Source organism: Balaenoptera physalus, assembly GCF_965194825.1.
Source record: "Balaenoptera physalus genome assembly, chromosome: 21".
Lineage (NCBI taxonomy): Eukaryota > Metazoa > Chordata > Mammalia > Artiodactyla > Balaenopteridae > Balaenoptera > Balaenoptera physalus.
In genome coordinates this window covers 34,923,249-34,948,537 of record NC_138902.1, presented here as the reverse complement: position 1 = coordinate 34,948,537, position 25,289 = coordinate 34,923,249, and the positions used below count along the sequence as shown (strand labels likewise).

The 25,289-nt window shown below is 40.6% G+C and overlaps 1 long non-coding RNA gene across 3 annotated transcripts in view; it reads left to right on the top strand.

Moving 5' to 3' along the window:
• The first annotated feature begins 1,109 nt into the window (after window positions 1-1,109).
• LOC309651368 overlaps window positions 1,110-25,289 on the top strand; it is a 334,574-nt gene continuing 310,394 nt past the window's right edge. For all 3 annotated transcript variants that reach the window (XR_014258073.1, XR_014258074.1, XR_014258075.1), the window contains exons 1-2: window positions 1,110-1,205; window positions 2,580-2,636. This is a non-coding gene — a long non-coding RNA (uncharacterized lncRNA). The remainder of the gene's footprint in view (window positions 1,206-2,579; window positions 2,637-25,289) is intronic.

Below are 25,289 nucleotides of genomic sequence, written 5' to 3'. Positions count from 1 at the left end.
ACAGGTGCACTTTTCTTCCTGCGGTGAGGCCGTTTTTCACTCGGTGTTATTACTCGGTGTTACGTCCGCCGCTGCGGAAGTCTACGGTGTGTGCAGCACGATGGTTTGATTTAATGGTGAGAACCGCTCGGCAGAGTTCAAATGCTACGCAGCACAGTATTGCCACCGGTGGTCACTGTGCGGGACATCACATCCCAGGGCTTATTTCTGTCCCAACTAGAAGTTTGCACCTTCTGAGCCCTTTTGCCCCATCTCCTCCACGGCGCACCCCCGCCTCTGGCGACCACCACTCCGTTCTCTGCGTCTAGGAGCTGGTTTTCTGTCTGTCTGTGGCCTGGATCCCACAGACGAGAGAGGCCGTGTGCTGTCTGTCCTCGTCTGGCTACTTGCACTCACCCTACGGCCCTCCAGGTCCATCCGCCGGCACAGGTGGCGGCACGCCCTCCTTTTTCACGGCCGGGTGGCACCCACCCATCGTGCGCGCGTGAGCGCCCCTCCTCTGCGTCCGCTCTCCGCTCACGGACACGCAGGGGCCCCCGCCGCGGCCGCTGCGAAGAGCGCTGCGGTGAACGCGCAGCTGCACGCACCTGGCTGAGTCGGTGCTGACCCTGAGGGTTTGCCCAGCCCCGTCGGTGGCCCCAGGGGCACGGTCTTGTGAGCACCAGACTCCGGCTGACCCTCAGGCGGCAGCTCTTCGCGGAGGCAAGTGTAGGCAGTCCTGTGGGACCTCAAGCCTCAGCCCCTCCGGCCACCAGGGCCCGGCCGTGGCCCCCGGCGGCAGTTAAAACTGGGGCCACAGCCTCTGACGTAAAAGGGTCAGCGACATAAGTCCGGGGCCTCAGACATAAAACTGGGGTCAGCGACATAAATCCGGGGTCACTGACAGAAAACTGGAGTCACTGACGTAAAACTGGGCCCTCAGATATAAAGCCGGGGGCCTCAGCCGTAAAGCCGGGGCCACAGACGTAAAACTGGGGTCATTGACGTAAAACCGGGCCCTCAGACGTAAAGCCAGGGTCTCGGACTTGAAGCTGGGGTGCAGACGCCTGTCAAGCCCAGGCGGAGTCCCTGGCGTGCTGGGCGGCGCGGGCGGCGCAGGTGGCCCGGCTCTGACCCCGAGGACACCAGGTCGCCCTGTGCGCCTCAGGCCACCGCCTTGCGCCTCCGGCGGCTCCGGGTCCCCATCGCCGCGCAGCAGCCGGCAGGTGAGTCCCCAGGCCTCTGAGAGCGGCTCCCGGGGGCCTTGTGGGCCCGGCCCTGGCGGTTCTCAGAGCCAGGGGTTCTGGGGCTGGACGCGGGAGGAGGTCTTAGAAGTCGGGGTGCCGCGTGTGGGGTTCAAACCCTGCTCTTCAGGGAGCAGCCCAGGGTTACGGCGAGCCCGCGTCCCAGAGTAGGCATCGCCCAGCCGGGTTTCGGGGGTTTTCAGAGGAAGTGGTTCCAGGTGTAGCTGTAGATCCCGTGTTTGCGGGGAGTTCAGCATTCTCCTCGGTCCCCATCCTGAACGTGAACCCCGTGGTTCCCATTTACCCGACTTCACAGAGCAGGAAGCGGAAGCCCAGAGAAATTCCGATTTTTGCTCGTAGCCACTCACGGTGAACGGGGACTCCTGGACTCAGAGCCAGGCAGCCGAGGACCCCGTGCCATCCTGCCTCCCAGGAAGGTGCGCAGACACTCACTGCTTCGATGCAGTGCGGCTGCATTCCTGCTCATGCACCGGCCTGCACAGGGGCCCGCGCAGAAACCACAGACTGGGTGGGTGGCTTCCACGCCAGAGGCGTGTTTCCTCGTAGTTCTGGGAGCTGGAAAGCTACGATGGAGGTGTTGGCCAGTGTGGCTCGTGGTGAGGGGCCCCTTCCTGGCTCGTAGGTGGGTGGCTGCCTGCCCACTTCTCACGGGGCCTTTTCCAAGCGCAGAGGAACAGGAGAGAGAGGTGTCTCTCCTCCTCCTCTTACCGCCTTAGGGCCCCACTCTTATGAGTTCATTTAATCATAATCACCTCCTAAGAGCCCTGTCTTCAGACACTGTTGCCTTGGGTGTTAGGGCTGCAACATAAGAATTTTCGGGGGACACAGTTCCATCCAGGGCATGTTAGCAAGCACATAAATACATGATTACTAGATATTTGGAAGCCTTTGCAATTTTGTGCTTTATGTTTCTGAGGGGTCGCACTATCTTCCTTCCCATATTGCATATTAATTTCTCATTGCTTCTGTAACAAACTACCACAAATTCAGTGGCTTAAAACAACGTAAATTTATTATCCTACAGTTTTAGGGATCAGAAGTCTGGAGTCAAGGTGCTGGCAGGACTTCGTTCCCTCGGGAAGCTTCACAGAGCGTGCGCTTCCTTGGCTTTTCCGGCTTCTGGAGCCCCCCTGCATTCCTTATCTCGTGCCCCTTGCCCTGTCTTCCCCACACTGCGTCTCTCTGACAGTCCTCTTCTGTAGTCGGATCTCCCTTTGCCCTGAAGGACAATTGCCATTCTGCTGGGTCTGCCTGGCTAATCCAGGGCTCTGCCATCTCAGTGTCCTTAACTTAATCACATCTTCACTTTTACCACCTAACATAATGTATTCACAGGTTCCAGGGATTTGGATGTCCGTGTCTTTGGGGGACCATTACTTCGCCTGCCACATGGTGAGTACTACATTTAAGCAAACTGCTTTCTAATATCATTATGCTATACTAATAAATAAATTATTAATTTAATATTCTAAAATTAGAGTCACATATGTTTCAGCTTACTAAAGTGGCAAATGGTATTTTACCTTGGAAGACTTACAAGGAAATATTTCAGTTTCTCATATAATTAGACTATTTTCCTTGGAAATCAAATCAGGACTTGCCAATTGTTGAAATGGGCTATCACCAGAATCATTTAATTTCTCAATAATTTAAAATTATGTGGCGAACTAACATGTGCTTAAAGATTCTGAGCCTGATTAAACAGTTTGTTACGATCCCTTTTAAAATTCTTCTCATGCTTTCCTGAGGATACAGATAGATGGTCAGTTATTTTCTGCAGCATCTCTGCTCTGATATGGGATATATTTGGGAAGCATCTCTTAGGATTAATGTTGAAAGTGTTGCTTATTCTAAGTATTCTGCACCTATTTCTAACAAAACACTTTCCTTTGAATTCTGTGTCAGTTTTATCTTCTTCAGTGTGCTTGAAAATTGCCAGGTAAGTCCAGCAACTTCATCAGCCTTCATCCTCCTCCTTAAGAGTAACAAAAGGAAGGATTCTTACTTAATTTGGGGAATACCCTTCTGGGAATTTCGTTGACTAAGATATTATATAAGTGGATGAAAGATATTACATGAAGATTGGCCATTGCCCAACTGTAGAAAATAAGAGTTCATTGTAAGACTGCCTTAAGGCCTTCACAAGAAAACTACTAGGTACCTATAACCATAGAGTGTGAGTCATGTCAGAGAATCTCATAGCTGAGCTTCGTTTGTTTGGTTTTTTTCCTTGAAATCTGCACTCCCTGCCCCCAGAATGAAGTCTGTACTTGTCGGTGAGGCATCCAAGGTCGTTCTCAGTAGGTTTTTAAAATATATTGGATTTAGGAGTCAAATCACTTGCCTCCTCCCCATGCCCCCAGCACCCCTCACCCCTGCTCCAGGGTCTTCTGGGCGCCTTCCTGATATTTAGCACTTAGCCTCTCTCTTGATATTTAAGAAAATTCTAGGTTAGTTCTAAACCCCAAATGTTTAAACCAAGACTTCCTTTGTCTATCTCACCCCCAAACATCCTACAGATGTTTTTGTTTTGCTTTTTTTCCCAAGTCTGTGGTCTTTGGACACGTGCTCTTGGTGACCAGTTATCTGGTCCTTCGTGTCTCAAGCTCCATTAATCTCTGATTTCCAGAAAGCACCATTCATACTAGGTGTCATAAATGATTAACTCCAACAGATAGTCATGGCTATCTGATACATACATAATTTTTTTTTAACATACTGAGTCTCATTCTGATGAAGTACAGTAAGTAATTCAGGTCACATGGTCGAACGTTGAGAGTGAGCTCAGTTCAATGAATAAAGCTTGAAGATAAATACAATTCCATTAACATAATTTTATAATAATTATTTATTTAAAGGTCTATTTGAAACGAAACAAAAAGCACTTGAGTTGGTGTCAGCAGAAAGTGCATATAGAATCGCAAAGTCAGTTCTGGGCCCCTCATCTCTAACCACATGCAGCCCATCAACAGCAGCAGGAATGTAGAGATTTCCACGTTTCTTTCTCGATCCTACTCTAAAGTCAGCAGGGTGGGATACATGGCTGAAATTTTGAGACGCTTTAAATGTTGAGTGATCTCCATACATCTCATGTCTTCTTGGTCTTTGTCATTTGTTCTCTTAACAAGATAGGTAATTCTGGTAAGTTGTGATGTACAGTTGATGCTCGTTAGGCACCACAGGACTGATTGTAGGGTTACAGATCGATGTTGGGTTAGGCCGATTCCTACACAGGGACTCTGCAGGTAGTGAGCATCGGCTGTGATTGGTGAATCTTTATGACCACGTTTTCTAGTCGCTCTTGTGTGTACTTATACGCTCATTTATATGAGGGTTTATCATTGACTATCAGGGAATAATAACAGTGCTGAAAAACATGGATGTGGAACTTGGAAGGCATCCACATGACACAAGAAGTCATTCAGACCAACTATTAGAAAGAGTGAGTGGGCTCTCAGCAGAATGGTGAGAAATAAAATGAAAAAGTGCACTTTCTGCAAAATATAACTACCAGTCATTTATCAGACACTAAGAGTGTGATGTAACAGTGTCACGAGTAACCTGGGTTAAAGAGACGATGAGTGACTTGGGTAGCTAGTGCATCTCAGATAAGCAAACTTTGGAGATTAAACAACAACCATGTTTTGGTTATAGCGCATGATGTCGTGGGTTAGGTGATTGGAGAGAACTCAGCTGGGCACTTGTGCTCCACTTGGCACTGAGTGAGGTCTCACAGGGGTGTCCAGATGGCAGATGGGGTCTGGAGGGTCCAGGGGGCTTCCACTCACAAGTCGGTTGCCCTGGTAAATGGATGGAAGTCTTGATGCAGCTGGTAATGCCACCCGAGAAGATTCCAAGAGACCCCAAGGATTCCAAGATTCCAGATGCTGTCAGATTTCTGTGATGCAGACTTGGAGACCCAGAATGTCCCTTCAGTTGGTCAAGCAGCTCAGAGCAGAGAGTAATGTAGCGCTCTCTCTCTCTCAGTTGCAGAAACAGCAAAAAGTGCACCTTATGAAGTTATCCTTTCTACCCTTCAAAATACCTGTAGTGAACATGCTGTACTTCTGTTGACTTCTATACCCCAAACCAATTAGTGGGCAATACATTTATTTTAATTTATTTTAAAAATATTTTCTTAAATCGACTTGTTTGCTCATTAATATTTATTTTCTTAATCTAATCACCTAGTGTGAAAATAGAAACTATAAAAAGAAAAGAAAGGAAATCACATTTGTGATGTGCAAATATATTATCATTTCCTTAGAAAAGTCCAGAAAGAACAAATAAAAGTTAGCCTCAGTATCAATTAGAGAAGAAAGATTTTTAGTTCACACATGTTAATTGTTTATCACCATTGTAATTGGTAAAGTTAGTTGAATTTCAATATTTTATTTATTGATATAAAGATGAAAGTCAGAAGATAGAAACATTTGGAACAGGGTTTTTTCATTTTTTTGTTTTTTTAACTCCTACTACTGACTGAGGCTATTAAGAGCTTAAAAAAAACTAAGCTTATAAATGGAATGGATTGTTCTATATACTAACTTTTAAAAAATATTGGTGTCATACAATTTTTATAAACTATATTGTGCTAACAAGTCAATATCTGGAGTCTTTAGTAATTAGATCCCATATATTCTCTTGAATTTAAAATTGTCAGTGTAAGAAAATTATGTGTTGTAGTGACGATGAATTAACTGTGGGGATTCTCGGGTCTTTTAGGAGGTTTTCAGGCATGGAGACACAAATAATATCTTAACTAAATGAGAAAACAAGAGATTAAGTTAATGGACAGAGAACTGAGCCGGTAACATCAAGTTCCCTGCAGAATAGTGTGCTCAGCAGCCAGTGAATAGGAAACACATGCACAAGCTCTTTCGTCACCATCGAGCCCCCTGCCCTCGGTAGATGTCCGTTATATGGGATCCTTCAGTTTTAAACCCAGGAATAAGCTGTAATAAAACATTAATGAAAACCAGTTTGGTAAAACAATAGAGAATAATTATTTGGTTTCTATCGTGACAACTTCTCTTACCACAGCAGCGTCTCATATTTTTTGTCTTTATAAAGTTTTACATGTGTGTAAAAGTAACCCATGCTTATTATAAAATGTAAATGTTGTAAACGTCTGTAACACAGCAAGTGGAAGCACCACGTGACACTACAAACAGAGGAGTCCCGTTGTCGGTAGTTTCTACCAGGCTCGCCTTTAGTTCCTTTTGTCACGACGGTCATCTCCAGAGTCAGCCAGGGGTCCAGGGTAGAGGAAGGAGGGAGAGCTGCCCTGGAGGAAGGGGACCTGAGTTCCACTTGACTCTCTGTCTTATACCTGCTGTAAGTATGTGGTGATTTCCTGTAAAATGTACTTAGCGGCACCTGAAGTGATGATTCTCGCGTCCTGATCAAGGTCCTTTACCCTCTGAAGAGTCAGAGAGGCCCAGTGAATGGTCTCACCACCCAATCCTTTCTCCAGATAGCAGAGAGAGACCTCTGAGGACCGCTTCAGCTGCCAGCAGACACGATGAAGAAGACTTTTAACAGACTGATTGAGACGCCACCATTGTCCAGTGGTGGCAGCAAGATTTCTGTGTAGAGGGGTTAGGGTTGCTATTCTAGCTGGAGCATAGGGGCCAAGGGATGTGAATCAAGCCACTTCTTCTCAGCAGATCCCTTGTATTTCATGTAACTGAAGTGTTCATTGCACATAACTTTTAAGGAGTTGATGGAATTACAGGAGGAAGGACCCCACACCCGCCCACATCCATCTACAGCTGTAGAATCTAAAGACCTAAAGTAGAGATATATAGTTTAAATTTGAGATGAGGCATATTAGTGTATACACAGGATATTCAGTACAGATTGAACATTGCTTTGGTGTGAGTAATGCTATCCACATGGGGCTCTGGGAAATTTTGAGCACACGGGTATTTGAAGTGAAGGAGACCACGCTACCAGAGCAGAGAAACCCATTACATTTCCCACTGTGTCCTTTCTACTGTGTAATTCACCTTTCTTTTCTTTCTTGGAAAAAAAAGGCAAGGTTGTTAAATTTTATTTTTATCATCAAAGACAAGTTAGTTACATTGGCCTAGAATAAGTGACATCTCAGATAGGTAGGGAGAAGTTATTAGTTCAACCACTATGCTTAAAATGTAAAGTCCTGTGTTTCTATAGGAAAGAGAATTAAATCAGGCTCCAGAATTGGGACTTAATTTCTCACTGATGAGTAGGAAACCACATAGGTGGGATCATACTTCAGCTCATGAACACTTAGAATCAAACATCATTTCAGAGCTGGGACTTAATTTCCATATACTGTCAAGGGCATAGGTGTGTAAAAACTTGGGGAGTATTGGTAGCTGCATGCATTCTGATAAGGTGGGATTACATGGAGTGGGAAAGGGAAAGGCTGAGAAGCAGGTAAGCAGGAGTAAATCACGAAGGGTTTCTTTCATAGGTTAGGTTTTAAGAGTTTCTATTAGATTCTGTGAACAGCGCTTCAGAAATTTTACTGTGTTTAGGAATCAGCTTGTTAATTAAATGGTGCCTCCAGGGTTTCCCTTTAAAGATTCTAATGAAGTAGATCTGGGGTAAGACCCAGAAATGGCTTCCTACTCTTTGAAGGATATATGTTAATGGAAAGGAGCTAAAATTTGTATAATCGTGGTCACATAATTTTACATGTTATGGAGCAGAGGACTAATCCAGTGAAAATATAGATGAAGGCACAATTATAAAATTTGCCTTTGATACGTCTGTCAGAAAACAGTGTTCTGTGGGTGTCTGGCATCTCTGCACATCTTGTGAGCGGAAACACCAACTGCCTTTTTTCTGCTCTATTTTTAAGGAAATTTCTATAGAGAACATCCTTGGAAAATAGATGTGGTGTCTCCTTCCAGAGTAGAAGGCAGGTTTTTCTGCTGTGGAGTGCAGTAAAGAGAAAGTGTCCCTTGGGATGTTGGGCAGGTCTGCTTGCAGGTTGGGGTTTCCTAACTGTCATACATGCCCACTGTGTGTGCCGCACCTGCCTGAGCCGCCTCAGCCCCCGAGGACACTGCATGCATGCTACTGCATCAACTAACTGTAGCTTGCAACTAGGATAAAATCTTTGAAACGTCATAGTACTTGACAGTGCCTGGGTGTGCTGGTGTTTCATCCTACTTGTAGTTTGTTGAGCTTCTTTGATCTTTACGTTAATTTTTAAATTAATTTGAGAAGATTTGGGGCATTACTACAAAATACTTTTCTGCTCCTTCCTGCCTTCTTCTTCTGAAACTCCTACTTCACTTGTATTGGAGGGCTTGGCACTGAGGCTCTGGTTGTGTTTTTTTTCCTTCAATATTTGTTTTCCTTTTTTCTTTGACTGGATACCTTCTATTATCTATTTTCAAGTTCACTGTTTATTCCTTACACCATCTAAACATCTGACATTAAGCCCATCCAGTAGTTTTTTCATTTCAGTTGTACTTTCAACACTAGACTTTCCATTTGGCTCTTTCTTATGCTTTCCATTTCTCCCATGATATTTCTTATTTGTTGAATCATTGTTAGTATATCGTCCTTTAATATTCTGAACATATTTATAATTGCTGTTTTGACATCTCTTTATACTAAATCCAACACCTAGTCCCACGCAATCAGTTCCTATTGACTGCTTCGTTTTTATTTTTATTTTTTCCGATATAGCTCACACTTTCCTGATGCTGTATCTTGTAAATTTTGGTTGAAAACTGATATTCAAGATAAACTACAGCAGGACTCTAGATTTTTTCCTGTCAGGGCTGTTGAATTATTTTTTAGTAACTTCCCTGTACTTCAGCTACAAAATTAGTGTCTCTCCTGATGTGCAGCTCTTGCTGTGTCTGTTGATTTTATTTATTTGTCCATCTATTTACTTATTGAGTTTTGCCGAGGTCCTTAGAGGTGGTTTCTATCTCTGCATAGTTCAGTGATCAGTTCCAGGGGTTTGGACAGGAGTTGTGATCAGGCGGCTTTACTTTATAAGGCTTCTAACTTCCGCCAACTGACTTGTCTGTGGGTTGAGAAATATATTCAAATGTATAGCCAATGCTCAAGTCTCTCTTGGCTTTCATTTATCACAGTGTCTTGGATCTCCCTCAGACTTGCATGGGACAGTAGTCAGGAAGAGGTGTGGACAGCATATCTCAGTCCTTCTATGGTTTTCCTCCTTCTAGGATCTTCCTGTTAAATCTCTGACTGGGTGGCCACTCACCCTGAATACGTACAGCCTGCCAACTTGAGCTAAGAAATCTATGTGATTTTCTCCATCTGCTCTGAACTAAATCTGCCACTTTTAGCCAACAAAGCCATGGTTTATGAATGACCTTTGCCCTGACTCAGTGAGCCACCTCTGGCCCTAAAGCTAGTCCAGTAGCTAGTCCATCCTTATTTGTTGAATCATTGTTAGTATATCGTCCTTTAATATTCTGTTGGACTAGCTAGGAAGGCTAGTCCATCCAGACTAACCAGAGAAGGCTGTGACAGCTGAGCAGGAAAGCTGCAGACTCAGTGACAAACTTGCCCAAAATTGTAACAGTTTTTTTTAAAGAATTAATGCTTCCCAATTTGTTGTCTTCTGCATTTGGTGAATGTTAAGGAAATGGAAATAGTTGTTTTTGACATTTTGTCTGGGATTCTACCTGTTTTCTACAAAGGGGAACCAACTAAATTTATTATAACACCCCAACCAGCAGTGGGCTCATTTAAGAATTGATCTTATAAAATACCAAGTTAAAGATGTTCAACTGTAATTTTGTAAAAGACTGAGTGAAATTTAGACAATGTACATAATTTTAAGAAATTCCATATGTTACCTAACAGTGTAATAGCTGGATCACATGAGAGGTATACTTTAAATATTTTTTTTTTAAAAACTGACAAAGTATTTCTCAGATTGGCTGCATCATTTTACATTCCCACCAGCAACATGTGAGATTTCCAGCTGACCCACATTCTCACCACCCCTTGGTGTTTTCAAACCTATTTAGTCATTGTAGTAGGTATGAAAAGTTCCTCCAAGAAAAACAGGGCAATTGTAGAAACCATCTTATCTGTGTCACCTCTCTCAAGAATCTGTCCTGATAGGGATGTTTTCCACTGTGTGAAACTGATTTTCATGTATTTTTATGGGTTTTCCAGCTGTTTACAGCAGGAGGGTAAGTTTCATTCCAGTTACTCCACTAGGGCTGATAGCAGAGACTCATAGCTAGAATTTGAACTAAGATTCCCTGGTTCTTTTCGTAGCTTTTTGTTTCATTTATAGGTAATAATGCTTAGGAAGCAATAAGCATGCCAGTTACCTTTTGCACTGTGTCACAGGTGGTTTGTCGAATTGATTGTTTCTATATCATTAGATACCTGCTAACCATGTCTTGTGTTTGTTTACTGTGTCTATTATGTTATATGGGGTTTTGTTTGTTTGTTTGTATCTCTATGTGGTCTATTTCTTTGCTCCCTTATATGAATTTATTTCGCTGTCTTGAGCGTTAGGAGGTCTCCAAATACAGCCTCCACACAGTTCTGCCCCTCTTCTTGTACAAAGACCACTCCTCCCACCAGTAGAGCTTGTGTCCCTTCCCCTGGTAGTGTGGCTGAGTTTTAAACCACAGTGGTTGGGGGTGGTTTCTTACGCAGCAATATATAACCCCAAATTTCAGGAATATTTATATTTTGTTTTCATGTGGACCTTTATATGTTTATAATGTCCTTATTCTCATTTTTCCTTTCTTAGTTTTCTACTAATTTATTTATTAACTTTAATTTTTTGATTCCCGCCTATTATAATCCCCCCCAAGACACTCTATTTCCTCTCCTTCTGTTGACGATTCTTTTCATTTACAGTTGTGTTATTTCTAAATTGAAAGAACACTTAAGATTATTATACTTTTTTCCTATCCTCACTGCACTTTTCTTTAGTTATATTTTTAATTTAAATATGTTTAGTCCTTGACTAGTTCCTTAACTGGGCTGGTTTTCACCTAATCATCCCATTTCTTGCTGTGTGTAGGACAAGTCAGCATTCAACTTCTGACAAAAATTCGCAGGTATCCTTGACACCACTGGTTCAGTAACACATAATATATTCCATTTTTTTGCAGAATACCTGGTGATGAATCATACAATGAGTAATCGCAGGTGTTCGACACCTTACGTTTTCAAAGACATTTTATACATTTTTCTAAGACTTTTTATGTTCTACATATATTTTCACCACCATCTTTTGTAATACACAGATTCAACTTCACATTGTACTGAATCAGTGTTTCCTCAGCTTCTTTGAAAATATTGTCAATTGTAGTTATAAAATAGACTCTTCATTGATGCTACTTTTTCAGTCATTTCAACCTTGACATTGACTCCTGGAATAAACAACAAGGTAGTACTGGTAACATCCATTGACTCATAAAGGGCCAAGAAAGGTCACTTGAAATTAGTTGTCTTGGTTTTTATTGACTAACGATAATACTTCCAATATCATTAACTCATCAAACAACTGTTCTCACTAAAAGACTAATAGTCTTTAAAAAGACCACTTTAAACACATTTCTTCAACTGCTGCAATCAAACATAATTATTGATAATTCAACATGGGAACACTGCTTTCCCTGCTTGACTGGCAAAAGAATCACTCAGAAAATTACTTTATTGCAGCCTTAATTTATTTATTTTTATTTGTGAAGGAATTCTGTCTTGATGTTAGATTACATTACACATTTAATAATTTTTCTGAATGCTGCTTTTCTGTGAGGTGGAAAGAGTGGGTTGAATGTATAATCTGGTAATGTTGGTGTATGTTGTATTATTTTAGCCCAAGTATAGTGTCATTACATAATAAACACAATGTTTACCATCTATTTTAATAAGAAAATAGTGCATACTCCATAATGCCTTAAAATTATGAGACTCAAAGTTTACTTTTTTCTTCTTTTCTTCTTTTGACCTAATGGGACCTTTAGTTTCCTCATTATCTGATGATCTTGTCGCTTTTCAGAGCTCTATTGTGTTTTTCAGTTTCTTCATGTGCTCTGTTTCTAAGGATTTTTATTTATGTTCCATCACTCATGAGCTAAGAGCATGCACTCATTCTCTGCTTCTCTTTTCTGTTCAGTATATGTTGTGATATCGATATCAACTGCTGATTTCAAAATACATATTTCCCTATGTAAATGTGATTTGAAGTTTGCAGTATTATGGAGATAATCCAGCATTGTTTGACTCTTCATTTCTCTATTATCTTTACATGAATTAGGTTTATTACTCACAGACAGTTGCTTCTCTGAATCAATTATTTTATAAAGTGATACAAAATGGTGATTTTCAAATTTTATCAATTTTCCCCACACTTCTTAGTTGGCCCTATTTTCTAAGGAAGAGTTTTCTATCACGAAACACAGCTCTTTGTTTTTGAAATACTATTCCTATTGAAAATCAGGATAAAATTTTACTTTTTCCTTGCTTATTTCTCCAGCCCCTTCAGGATAAGAAAGTGATCTAACAATCATTCAACCCCTTTGATTATGTTGTTTAGCTCTTTTATGTGTGACTTTCTTAAATCACTTGATTCATCTGGGACTGGTAGATATTGTGTCACCTTCTGTTATTTTGACCACCCTCAAAACTTTGTGTTTTCTCTAGTTTTTGCTTAAAGGAAGTTGTGTCTTGCATTTGTGGCACAGGTAACATTAACCTTTTGTATGTGCTTTGCATACTTTAGATTTTTAAATGTCTCTCTTTGGTCGGGATCTGCCTTGGCTTGTATCAAAATCATATTCCTTGCATTGGTTTTTGTTTGCCTTTGTCTATCTTTTCACCTTTTTTAAATCACTTTGCTTAAGTGCAGAGAACATTGAGTGGAATTTTGTCGATGATACAAACGAAAAGCCTTTTTTCTTTTATAAACTTACATTTATTGTTGTGGCAAATATTTAAAATACTGGTTTTCTTGCTTCAGATGCGTGTGTGCGTGTGTGTGTCTGCGTGCGTGTCTGTGTGCATGTGTGCGTGCGTGTGTCTGCGTGCGTGTCTGTGTGCGTGTGTGCGTGCGTGTGTGTGTGCGCGCGCGTGTGTAAACTGTCGTGATGCGTCCATCTCCGTGTTAGTGGTGCCAAGGAGAGTCTAGTGTTAGGTTCGTACCTGACAAACACTAGGTGAGCAGAGGAATGGATGTTTAGGATCATGCATTTTAGTCTCAGGTGAACCCGAGCCTCGCCACTTCCTAGCTATACAATCTTGAGAAAGTCATGGAATCTCTGTTTTTTTTTAATTCATCTGATAAATTGAGATATTACCACCTGCTTTACAGTGTTGTTGAAAAAGTTGCCTGCAGTCCTGCTTATAACATCGCAGTGCTGGCACGTTTGAAGTGATCGAGAGACGAGATACACAAGTTTGCTGACATTCTGCTGTGTCAGGTCCCAAAACCAGTGTCGGTGGGATCCAACCCATGTTTTGCTTTAAGTGAAATTCCTTGATGTATCTAAGCCTTTTAATGTCTTCCAAAAAACCACTGTACACAGTAAATTCAATCGAAGTTTATTTTTAAAACATTTGAATGAATGAGGTCTTTCACCTGAAAAGTGAATGGAATATTTGATCTTTGATAGAGATATCCCTGAGGCATGTAGAGAAAATGTATTAATCCGTTCTTTCTCAGGTAGATTAAATTATTTCCATGAATACAAAGCTGTTACCTTCTTGAGTTATCCACTGCAGTGTGTAGTTTAGAGGAGACCCATCTGAAGAGAGTTTTTCAATTATAACCTAACTGGAGAATTTCTTTTACAGCAGGATTAAAATAGATGGGAGAGGTGACATAATAAAGAATGACTGAGAGTTTCTGCAGGTTGAATAGTCAGAGGGCATTGTCCAGAAGTGCCTGGGTGATGGGAAGAATGAGCTAGACCCCAGGGAAACAAGCGTTCCAGGCAAAGGGAGGAGCACACGTAAATATCTGATGTGGAAACAGACTTCTGTTCAGAGTAAAAACTAGCTTACGTGCCTGGGAGTGTAGTGAGTAAAAGAGGAGAGGATTTCAAGATAAGGTCAGATTTTATTTACTTATTTTTATTGTTTTCACTTTTAATCCAGGCCAGGAAAGTTGATTTTTATCTTAAGCCTTTGGAGTATTTTAAACAGAGTAGTGACACTGTCACCTTTAAATGCTTTTTAGAAGATCACTCTGGCTCCTTGTGTGGAGAAAGCATTTTAAAGAGGATGTAAAAAGAGGATTTAGGCAACTGTTACATTCAAGGATTATAAGGATTTGGAGCAGTGTGGGGTTCAAGAAAGTAGACGCATCTGGATGCATTTTGTACGTTAAATGGACGGGAATCAGTGGATTGAAAATGAGGAAACAAAAATCAGAGCTAATGGTAGAATTTGGGGCTTCAGCAATTGAATTGCTAATGGTGACATTTATAGATCTGGAGAAGAAAGGAAATGGTATAGGATTGAGGATGGGTTGGAATTAAGTGTTTGTTTTGAGATCCTGATGTTGAGATTCCCATTAGACAAGTAGGAGGAGATGTCGCGTCTGAACTTAAGGGAGTTGTTACCATATACATGGTATTTAACATTATTAAATTGTGCAGTTCCACTGCAGACATTTGTAAGGTAGAAGGGAAAAGGACCCCAAAGAGGTCCCTAGGAGTTCTATAACATTTAATTATTGAGCCACTAGGCAGGGGCTCTTAAAGGAGATGGAGAAGGAAAAAGGAAAGCCAACCAAAAAAAAAGATTCGAAAAGCAGAGAGTGTTTACCTCTGTGGAATGCTGCTCAGACATCGGTCCTGACATGTCACGTCTGCAAGAGCAAAGCAGTAATCGTTGGATTTGAGGACTAGCAGGGGTGCTGCCTGGGAGCTTGAGAGGTTTAGTGTAGCTGGGATGGTGAGAAGTAAAGCCAGAATTGGGTGAGTTGAGGAGAGAATATGGAGTTAGGAAAACAGAGACCGAAGATAGCCCATTCAGTATGTTTTGATTTGACGGAGAACCAAAGATGTGTCATCTCGGGAAGAAGACGTGGTGGTGGTTAGGGCGTGGTTGGACAGGGGGGCTGGTAATTGTGCTGCAGCACCTCAGCCTTCCACCAAAATGGAACAAAGCTCATCCAGAAACACTCTTGGACGTACCTAGAAGTCATGTTTGATAAGGGCACCCCTGACCAGTCAAGTTGACGTGTAAACTAATCAGATCACAGATCTGTTCCTCCATCCATTTTCACTGCCTGCCCTTCCCTTACAAAGCCTAACTTGTATATAAAGCCATTCTTGAATCCACCTTATCTGACACTCAGACTTCCCCAACCACAGAGCTTCCTACTGGCCATTCAGAGCTTGAAATCTGCAGCGACAGGAGATACTGAACCTCTTAAAGCAAGCGGGTCCACCTTTGAGATCCCTGCTGTCAAATTCTTCCTAATAGATCATCCCTCAGTAACTCACACTTGTTCTGGTTCTGACTGAATGGTTAGGAATACATGCAATCCCTACTCGATATATCTATCCTTCAAATATTTGAAAACTGCTATCTTACTTTTTGGAGTTAACTTTTCTTCAGTTTTGTATATCGCGTTTTAACAATACAAATTCTTGCAAGACTCAGTTCAGCTCTACTGTTCTCTAAGTGTATGGGCTTTGCTGTTGCTGATCTCCTCAGAATGTGTGATGTTCACTATAGAATTCGGACAACAGGAAGGGACCAACTGGTACACATATAATGGTCAATGACCCCCACCATAATTTCTGCACAAAACTGAAGCCCTAGAAATAGAGGAAATACAGCTCCTAAAAATATTTGTAAGCAATAGACATATTGATTTCTAGAAAGATTTAACATTGCTTTCAGGGTTTAGAAAGCCAATATAAAGTTTTTTAAACTCTATAAATAATATGTTGTGGGAATTAAAAAGAAGTCCTGAAAATGTGTATGCTTTGAGGAGTCTTATATGATGCAAATGAAATCAATTCCCGACCAGGCTGGGTTCCACTGCCAGTCATGTTTGCATCCTGCAGTGTCCCCAGAGTTTAGCTCAATCTTTGAATTGGGAGACCCTGAGCTCTTGGAACTGAGAACTGTGTACAGTGACAGCGTGTGTGGTGGCACATGAAGGCTCTGTTGACAAGTAGTTCAGTAGCTGTACTTTTGTACATAATGTAAGAGAATTGGTTTATTAAAAAAAATATATTTCTGTGTCAAACAACATTTTGAGAATAATAAAAATATGTTAGGCAGGCAAAGAAACATAAGGAACAGACTTGTATCTGTATCTATAATACAAGTATGGCCCAGGAGGACATATGACCAGGCACTGGAACTGCTCTAGATGTTATGCTTTAGGACATATTTTTCTTGGCATGGGAGTGAAAGCTGTGCTAGGTAATACTTAATTCTGACTCAGCTTTGCAGTAATTGGAAGATTGCTAAGAAGATGTCCATGGGCACAAACTTAAGACAAGTGTGTAGGTGAAGCCAGTGACTAACGTGTATAAGTGCACGTGTGGCTGAGAACGCTAGTGGTCTGCATTGGGAGGATTATAGATCTGTAAGAGCTTTGACAGCACAAAACAGTTTCTTCTGGGAATAAACAGTGGGAAAAGTCCCGTAGTTTATGCCTTTAAAGAATATAGTTAATGCAAGGGAAATGAGAAGGAACATTAGAAAAATATTTATGTTCCATTTATATCAAATCTACCAATCATTATTGAGTATAATTTTTGCAGGTCAAATGTTGTATGTATGTATTTTGGAAACACATAGAAGATTCATTCTGCTGCCTATGGAGTCCTCTTAACAAATTGCATGTAGAACTTTAGCAGGAATATTGTACTAAATTGTTAAAGTGGGCAATTCAGTGAAAAAGAATGTGGCCTAATTAACATATTGAGGTATCTTCAGCCTTACTAGAATTTACAGCATCAATAACTTAAACAACAATAAAATATCACCTCTGGAGTATTCATTTTTTAAATATGAAAAGGTAATATCCTTACTGGAAAGTTGCAGTGAGATGGTCTCTCTTCTGCAATCTTAATGGAAGTATAAATTGATACTACATTTTAGAAAGCATTTTGGTAATGTCTAGTAAAATTGTAAAGATTATGTGCTTTATAACCTGGCATTTCTGTTTTTAGCAATTTATACTCTAGAAATATTTCAAGTCTAAAAAAACATATACAAGAAGGTAGCACTGTTTATATTAGCGACATGTTAGGAATAACTCATCAAATATAATAAATTACTGCATATTTTTGTAAGAAACTACTATACTATGCTTAAAAAGAATGATGGAGAGTTGTATTTCTTAACATGGAATATTGTGCAAGCAGAATAGCCAAAAGAAAGTGACATTTTGCCATACTTGAGACAAAAATTTTAGAATAGCTAAAATAAAATGTCATTTTTATATAAGACATAATTTACTTTTTATAAAAATATTATATATACTTGTATATACAGAAGGAAAAATCAAAGAAATATTCAAAATGTTAGGCAGTAGTAATTTATTAGGTACCGCACCAATTTGGGAGACTTTCATTCTTTTAATACATGATTGGATTTTGTAATGCTTGAATTTGGATGGTTTTTATACACTCTAATCAGGAAAAATGTAACAATGTTAGAAAACAATAGGAATTAATGTAAGACTAAATTAGTATATTCTTATTTCTATTCAAGTTACTTCTGGGACAGTGTTCACAACCCTCTGGCTGGTCTGGTGATTCTCCTCCTTCTAATCTCATCTCTCACTTTTTCGTCCATGAATCTTGGTATTTAGTCAGGCTGCTCTGACCTACTCTGGGTTTAAAAAATCTGATTTGCACAAGCTCCCATCCTTATTTCCGTAGGTGCCAGGCTTTCCTTAACACGTGGTATTGACTGAAGGACCAAGGGTGACATAACACTCATCGACATTTGTCCACTCGAATACATTAGCACTGTCACATCATTGACATAAATTCCTAGGACTCTTACAGACTAAACAACAGCAATTACAACAACCAAACCAATTTCACAGGCCAGTGTGTGCTTGGATCCATATCTGCTTTGCTGAAAAGTCAAAATACTGTCGAGTTTCTATGCTTCCCCAAACTGGGAAACTAAAGACTTTCTTTTTGTTTATTTTTCATACCACCATTCTTGGTTCGCAGTTGGTATTCCATGTAACGGATTTATCTTAGAGATTCCAAATCAAAAAGTCAATGGAGAGGGAGGAGAGATATAGAAAGAAGCTACTATTTCTCATTTCGTAATTTAATAAAATATGAGAACAGAATTTCAGTTTTTACTTTGACACTTTACAGAGCTTTGGGAATAACTGCTCTCTACTTCTGCTCTTGGCAAGCAGCCCTACAATGTCCCTGGGCTACCCTATGGCTGCCACAAACAACACTGCTTGCAAAGATCATATCCAACTTACATCTGGCTCTTCTTTTTGTTCCTGAAAGCTTGCATTCCTGATTTGATATCCCAAATACACTCTCTCTACAGATTGTTATCATTATTATTGCTAAGTTTCTGACATGTCACTTTGCCATGTAGATTTTGTTTTGTGAAGAGAAATGTGGGAAATCAAACACTCCAACCAACAGAGACACTTAATTTTCAAGTGCATCTGGAAAATTCACTGAGGTAGATTATATTTTGGACCACACAATAAATTTCAATATATGTAAAGGATTTAAGTCATTCAAATTATGTTTTCTGATTACAGCAGAATCAAATCAGGTATCCAGTAATTTGTAAAATATGCCAGAATTTGAAATTAGACAATAAACTCCTCAACAATACCTGGGTCAAAAGAAATCACGTGACAAATTAGAATATGTTTTGAATTTAACAGAAATGAGCAACAATGTATGAAAATTTGTGGGATGCATTTAAAGCAGTACAGGAGGAAATGTACAGCTTTAATTTTGTTTCTTTTAATGAGAAAAGAAGGTCTCACATTAATGAGCTAAGTTTCCTCCAGGAGAAACTAGGGAAGGAATAACACATTAAATCAAAACCTGACAGAAGAAAGTAAGTGAAAAAGATAATATAAGAAATCAATGAAAATGAAAACAGAAAACCACCAAAGGAAATCAATATGCCAAAATCTGGTTTCCTGGAAAGATCAATAAAAATGATAAACTTCTAATCAGAATGGTCAAGAATAAAAGAGAGAAGACATGAATTACCAATAGCAAGAAAGAAAGATACTATACCACTAATGATTCTACAGATGCTAAGAAGACACAATAAAAATGTTATGCCAGTGAATTAGATAACATAGGTAAGGTAAAAATAATCCTGAAAAATTACCCAGTCAATCAAGGAAAAAAAAAAGATGACCTGAATAACTCTGCCTATTGGAGACATAGATTTCATAGTTTAAAAAGATTTCCACAAAAATGATACCAGGCACAGAGAGTTACACTATTGTATTATACCTAACATTTAGGAATGGAAAAATAATAATACCACCAATCCTAACAAATTCTTCCAAAACATAGAAAGTGCGAGGGGACACTTCTAAACTCAGTTTAAGACCCTCGCCTAATCTGTATTGAAATGTGAAAAGAGACATTTCAAGAAAAGAAATTTTCTTTATAAACATAGATATGGATTTGAAATATGGATCAAGGGGCAATAGTGGTTGAATATTAGCTTTCCATAGGTCCCTAGTTCTGAATTAGTTTAGAAGTTTCTCCCCTCTTTCCACTAACACTTAACAGCAACCACAGCATGAGTGTAGAAACAGATAGTGTGCTGGATGTAATTTGGGGTTAGCCATTCGCACGTCAACGTAAAAGAAATGTGTGTGTGTGTGTGTGTGTGTCCTTAAAGCATACACTGGCCTCTCTCTGCCCTTTAGTAACTCCATCCTCTGGAAGGTGGAGTGAGTTAGCTGATGGATGCTTTTGGTAGGAATCACTGAGCAGGTACAGCTTGGCTTCATCCTTCCTCCATCGGGAACCATCTTGTCCACAGAAAGCTCGTTCTCTCGTCTGCAACCCCAAGCTGTATGCTGTAGAGAAGTCCACAGCTTTTGGAGGAAGCTCGCCCTGGTCCAGCACACTGGAAGTAGTGATAAGCCTGCAAACTTGGAATTCAGTATTAGCACGGACATCTTTCTAACAGAAGTAACTAAGCCACAATTAATGATGATGTTGATTTGGGCACTTCTGTATTTACGTGTTTTATTTTACAGCTTGTTCTGTAACAGGTTCATGAAGAGCAGTCCAACTCCTAGTCCAACCCCTCAGAGACCTCGGCAGATGCTGAGAGCAGGAGTGATTTGGGACTAAGGAAGTTTATGGAAGAGTCAGGTGGATGCAGTGTTTATGAGTGATGTTTCCTCAAGAATAAGGAAGATGAGAAATGCTGGCAAGCACGAAATAAAGATACCAGAATCTTGAGGGGGACGTGCTAAGAAGATTCTACTACAAAGTGTGTGTGTGTTGGGGGGGGTTGAAAAGCACTACCTTGGAGTTGACGTTTGAGAAGAATAGAGGACTCAGGATCGGATGACTAAACACAAGAGATCAAGGGCTCTGAATAAGGTTCTCTCTCAGAAAATAGTAAAATAATGCCAACAGGTGAGTGAAGGTTTATGTCAGTTCTAAAATGGAATTATCTCCTTGGGACCTTGGCGTTAACCTTTCAAAGAAAAATACACGGTTATTGTTCACAGCATTATTTCCATTCTATACTTACTTTTCACAGCTTTGGGACTTCTTCTTTGGTAGCCGGGGAAATGAATTTAAACAATTTTTCTTTTGTTTTGCTTTTATCTTATTTTGAAAACTGGCTGTGTGTTTATGGCTTAGACTTTCAATCTGTCATTTCTCTTATAAAATTTGTACGGTGACACTGATGCCAGGTATCAAATCCAGCCATCTCTAAAATGCCACTGTTCAAACCAGCCGTCTTAACACATGAGCCATAAGACTTTATTGCTCTAGGGGATTAAAAAATATCCTAGAGTCTTGGTGGGGCTTTTGAGGTCTTGCCATGAATTTGTAGTGATAGCCAAAACAAAGGGGGGATAGTTCTGAAGAGTGGCACTTTAAAAAGTCTTTTCCTTGTGCTCCATTTTGGATAGGCAATGAAAATGTTTTCTGGAATGCCTTTTTCCTGGTCTTAATGGAAAACCTTTCAGTGTTTCATTGTGGAATATGATATCAGCTGTAGGTTTTTCATATATGACCTTTGTTATGTTGAGGTACTTACTCTCTATTCCTACTTTCTTGAGAGTTTTTATCATGAAATGGTATTGAATCCTGCCAAATGCTTTTTCTGCATCTATTGAGATAATCATATGACTTTCATCTTCCATTCTGTTAATGTGGTTTGTCACATTAATTGATTTTCATATGTTGAAATATCCGTGCATCTCAGGGGTAAAATCCCCTATATCATGGTGTAGGATCCTTTTAATGTGTTGTTGAATTCAGTTTGCTAGTGCTGTGTTGAGAACTTGTGCATCTATGTTCATCAAGGATATTGCCTGTAGTTTTCTTTTCTCGTGGTGTCTGACTTTGGTATCAGGATAAGGCTGGCCTCATAAAATGAGTTTGGAAGTGTTCCCTTCTTCAATTTTTTGGAATAGTTGTGGAGTTAATTCTTCTTTAAATATATGATGGAATTCATATATATACATATATACATGAAAAATGTCACAGTATGTTATCTGATTTCTGGGGAAACTTTGGATATTCTAATCAAATTTCCAAGACCTCTTTAAAAATAGCTTGCCAAATGTAAGATCAAGCTTCTAACATCATCAAGACTTGGTCATGAGCAAATTATTAATAATTGAAGATAGAAATGTGTGGGATTAAAAGTAAAACTTTCTGGAAACAGAGTATCTGAAAGGCATGTGCAATTATTTGAAAGCAGCCTAACATCCCACAGTGCGTGCTGAGCTGTGCTGACCATGGGCACCGGGCCTGAGCAGTAACAGAGGGCAGCATGAATAAGATACCATCCACCTGCCGGCTGTACAGTGAAAACAAGTGAAGGCTGCTGTGGGGATTTAGCAGAAGTCTGTCAGCGCTGAAAGAGTTCCAGGCTTCAGTGTGTGCTTCACATTAAACGATGTGCCAAAGAAGACTCTTAATCCGTAAGATCAGCCAAGTAAGAATAAAATGAAATTGTCAATAGGATGCTGAATACGTGAACTCATTACTGCATGTCAGATATGTAAGTAGAAGCCAAAGGACTATATTGTATAAATCCTCAGAGAAATGACAGTAGAGAACAGTGTAAGCAATAGCATACTAAATTAGATTTTAATTTGAGGCTGAATGTCAAGAAAAATATATATGATTATCAAATTGAGCCAGATTTGCATAGTTCCTTAAAATTATATATATATATATATCAACTTATATATATATTAAATGTAATCAACTTAGCTGAGTTAAATTTATAAATATATATATAAGTATATATATAAATTTTATTCAGCTAACTTGATTAAATTTTTAAAAGTTGTAGCAGGCTTTGGGAAAATGCTGAAGTTTGAAGTTCAGCACGTCGCTGTATATATAAACCTGAAACAGACATTTAAAGCCCTGATACAGATGTGTATCCCCGTGTTAGCTTCTTAACGTGAGACTCAACTGCATTGTAAAATAGGGATTATAATCATTTTTCTCTTTTACAAAACTGTCCTGAGAAGCAGACATGGTAATATATATTCAGATCCTTGGAAAAGTTCTGTGCAGTTGTAGAGGGTCACTGAAATGACCCATGACCTTATGTTAAATTACAGTTCTGAAATTTGCCATTTTTTGCCACCCTTTTTTTTTAATCAAAGTGCTTGGCCCTTCAATAGCACCATGAGTTTTGTGAGGGAGATCCCCACCCCTATGAAGCCACAGTGATGGGTAAGGTGACCCGAGGCCTCGTCGTCACTGATCAGTTCAGGACCCCTCTCTCTGGGGGATAAAACGGTGGCTTCTTCTGGGACTCACCCTGCTGAAGCTGTCAGAGATGCAGTGTCGCTGGGCTGAGAGGCTGGGCTTGAAGCTGCCGCTGACCCTTTTCCCTCATGTGAGTAAAACCTGTGTTAAGTTTTAGCCTAACGGGTGCGGCCAAAGCTGACAGCTCAGCACAGGCCTCTGAGTCTGGTTTCTAACTCTACAAATGAACTGCAGAAAACAGCAAACACTTTCTTGTCTTTTGAGTTGAAAAACAGGATCTTGGAACTTTCAGGTGAGATAGTAGTCTTGAATAGTGTTTTTAATCCTCAAGTGTCCTATTTTTGAGTGTGAGAAGGCCCAGCCCTGGAAATTTGACATGAACGAGGAAAGGGGAAAAGCTGAAATGAAGACCTACGCTGTCCTCTAAATAGACTGGAGGAGGGGATCCCCAGAAGGTTAAAGGCATCGAGGCCTCGTGGTGGTCTGGGAGATGTCAGAAGGAGCCCAAAAGCAGGAGAGACTCCCCTGGGAAACTCCACACTTAGAAGTGGTGAGGCAAGGGTAGAGCAGGATCCTGTAGCTCCGTGGAAAGTCTTGGCAAAGAACCCACAAAGGCACCCAAGCCTGCTGAGGTCCAGAAGATGTGTCAGGTAGCGTTACAGCGCTGCCCACAGATTCCCAAGAGGAAGGTGGGAGGGTGAGGAGAGGGGTGACATGCCCCGAGGACCCTTCCAGACTTGGTGAAGATGCCCGGTGAATTTTCACTGCCTAAAAGTCAGGGCTTAACAGCAACCATAGGAATGATGTCATAGAGGGTACAAAACTGTGTGGATATTAAAACTGATATGCTGAAAATTGTGGAAAGTGTTTATCGTGTTGATTACGTGGCATCTGCTATATGGCAGAAATAAATGCTGTAGAGAAAAGTGTGTATAGTTATGGAAAGATGAGGTTATATTTTGCATTATATGTGGCTTATAAAATTATATATGCTGGGATCCAGAAAGTATGGTGGTCTGGTATTGCCTTATTTTTTTTAAGTTTTAAAGTTATGTTTTCACTGCGTTTTCTTTAACCTTTAGGCACCAAATTTGAGGCACTTCTAAATTTAAAGAAGAGAACTGAAATAAATACACTGTCTTCACCAAGTTTCCAGATATTGTAGTGTCAAAGTTTCATTTTTGTTCATTTCTAACACATTTACTTTGACATTCTTTTGAAGAATCCATGGAGAAACTGATAATTGATTACGTTAGTTTTCAAGTGCCCTTGTTCTCAGTACATTAAATGTATCTGAAAGAATGGTTTGCTTAGCGTCCCCCTCAAAGAACCCAAAAAAAAAAAAAAAAATGTGTTCACATTTTTATGTCCACCCCATGGTGAGGAGAGGGAGGATGAGGGAATACTGCCTGCTGACCATGTAATTTAGCGAATAATAAACTATTAGAGACACAGACTAGTTGAGTCAAAATTAAGATGTAAAAAATGAATTAAATGATGGGAGAGAGCAGGAGAGTGGGAAGTCAGATGGAGCGGGACACAGAGACACTCAAACCAGCACGTGGCACTTCCTGTGTGACCGTGACAGCACAGAGAAGCTGCGTCAACCTGGACCCTGGAAAGCTGGGATTCCAGTTTGTTCTTGAAATGATCTGCTAGTTCAGATTTCCCTGTGCATCCTTCCCACGTACACTTGAGGCTTTTTCTCTTGTTCCTCTGTGTCCTTGTAAGTGAGAGCTCAGCGTACACGTGGCTGCGTTTGTCCTAGTAGCATCTGTGTGCCCTCCTTCCCTAGGGGGCCTGGAGGGCCCTTCCCGGGCGGCCCTAAGACTCACGGGTGATTGTCTCGCAACAGTGCTTGTCGGGAGCACTGAGTTCATCAAAGGGGGTAACATTTCTCAGGGTGATAACCCTTCCTCTGTGCTTTGACCCCACATTCTGTTCTATTCTCTTCTCCTGTAATGTAAGCTTCTCATATGATTCCGTTAGAGTTACGTGCATGCTACTCTGAATTCTCCCCCTCCTCCAGCAAGGAGACCTGAGCTGCTGCTGGGGGCACCTCGGGGACGGGCTGCGCCTCGACTGGATGCATGTCCAGCAGTGTCCAAGATTA